This window comes from Octopus bimaculoides, chromosome 7 (assembly GCF_001194135.2).
Source record: "Octopus bimaculoides isolate UCB-OBI-ISO-001 chromosome 7, ASM119413v2, whole genome shotgun sequence".
Taxonomy (NCBI): domain Eukaryota; kingdom Metazoa; phylum Mollusca; class Cephalopoda; order Octopoda; family Octopodidae; genus Octopus; species Octopus bimaculoides.
In genome coordinates this window covers 86,446,098-86,446,845 of record NC_068987.1, presented here as the reverse complement: position 1 = coordinate 86,446,845, position 748 = coordinate 86,446,098, and positions in this window count along the sequence as shown.

The following is a 748-nucleotide window of genomic DNA, read 5'->3' as shown; positions in this document are numbered from 1 at the left end:
CGGAAAATGTAAGCAATGCGACAGATTCTAAAGAAATGGCCGCGAATAAAATTATGTATTATTGTTTTATGTACGAAATGACAAGGAGTAAAATATCGTGTAAAATGAAGTGGCAGAATGAAGAAGAGTGAAATCTATCTATCTATCTATCTATCTATATATCTATCTATCTATCTGTCCGTCTAATTTAAGTGTCTACCTTTTTCTCTGTCTATCTATCTGTCTCTGTATATATCAAAGTCTCTCTCGCGCTGTATCCTTCTCTGTTTCACTCTATCTCTCTGTTTCCTCTCTGTCTCTGTCTCTCTCTGCCTCTCTCTCTCACACACACACGCACCTATCTTGATGTTGAGGATTTTGAAATTAAGTAGTACCATTTGAGTACGTCTAACGTACATATCCACCACAGAATATACAATTGAACATGAAGTCCATGCAATGAAACTGTGTTTATATGCACGAAAGAAATAAAAAAAATAATGAACGTCGCTTATATAAATCGGCTAGTGCACCTGTCAATTTAATTCATCTAGAGCAACGACAATTTTTTTTGTGTTAACCTTTCAATATTTCGTGAATTTAGCAACCTAACTAAAATATACTGCATGAATACGATCGTGAATATGTTCTATGTCCAATTTTAATAGCACTATTTCATTCCTTAAATTCGCATAAGTGAAAAGTACGTCATTCCTCAGGAAGACAATCATGCATATATATATATATATATATATACATATATATATAT